A 1498-nucleotide genomic window follows, 5' to 3' on the forward strand; every position below is an offset into this window, starting at 1 on the left:
TTCCAACCTTCCCCGCGTGTGACCATAGAGCCCCGACAGCGGCGGGCTTTATTTCCGGGGGAAACGGCGCCGCGTGGCGGCCGGAAGGAGGAAGTGAAGCTCGGGGCGTCACGCACCTCTCCGCGTTTCTACCGGCCTCGTGTTCATTCATGGCATCGCTTTATTTCAGCCCATTCATTCTGATTTTTGAAAGAATCATTCATGCTTTTTTATCTGTTTCAGAAAATAAAATTATACGGCACATCAGAATCCAGTCTGATTTCAACCTGCAGGTTCAAACTGGATGCTGGTTTGTTGTGATTTGTCTTCAAATGATCTAGAAAACACAGCTTTCTGTCTTATGTTGGCCCCACAAGCTGCCATTTAAAAGCCAGTGGCTTTATTGTGAATAGTTTTCTGAAGCCAAGGTGACCCCCCTCCTTATGCAGCTTTAGCTTTACAGAAACACCAAAAACTGTTTTGTCTGAGAAGCTATGGTGGAATTGCTTTTACGGTATTGTTAGTTAACAATGTTCACAATAAATGGGTCACCCCACTTCCCCACACACGCAAGCCTCCCCTGCATATTAAGCATCTGCAGCCTTTTCATGAGCTTTCTCTGGAAATTACAGTTCATCACAATAAAAGGTGAAACCTCTCATTTTTAGGTTTCATTGTAATTTGCAGATTTAGACAAATAATCACAATAACATGATGCAAAGAAGACAGTTTGTCTGTCCGTCAGCCGGTTAGTCAGCCGTATAGCCTCAGCCCATCCTGACTGTGCGGAATGAAGCAGTGTGACCTAAGTTTGTGGCCATGGTTTATTACCGAGTCTGTTTAAATTGGGATTGATATTGAATAAGCAAAACTGGAGAAATGTCTGAAAAGGTAAAGCAGCTTGTTTTTCAACCTTCTTCAACTCCTTTCTTCCCTCCCTCGTGCATTTGTGCCCTTATTTACCTTATTTTAGGCTACTTTTGGATGTCATGTGGATGTCATGAACTAGGGGTGTTTGTCAGTTACTGAACATTTGGAAACCTTTTCTGACAGTCCTACTACTCATTGATACTCATATTGTATCCTTCAAGCGAATTTACTATAATCTTTACAGTTAAACTGCAATATAACATATATTATCGAGTATCTTTTTGTCAGTGCCAAAAATGTATTATTTACCTGCCAAGTACTCATGACATGACAGTGAACAAACAACATATAGCTTTATTATTTAGCATCCCTGTTTCAAAAATGTTTCTTATGTGGTGTGTCTGTATGCTCAGTTCTCACTTTAAAGAAAAACACTTGGCCTTGTTACATCATTCACTGAAGCACTCACAGCTGTTAATGCTAAGCTGTGAGAGCCAAAGATGTACTTTCTGAAAAGCTCTGACCTAATTGGCTTTACAAAACCAAAAACACAAAATAAATGCTTTAAAAGTGACCATCAGTAACAGTGAGTCATTCTCCTATCGTGATATTTTCAGTTCAAATTTTTTCCCTTTCTGTCCCTCACATC

This window comes from Echeneis naucrates, chromosome 1 (genome assembly GCF_900963305.1).
Source record: "Echeneis naucrates chromosome 1, fEcheNa1.1, whole genome shotgun sequence".
Classification (NCBI taxonomy): domain Eukaryota; kingdom Metazoa; phylum Chordata; class Actinopteri; order Carangiformes; family Echeneidae; genus Echeneis; species Echeneis naucrates.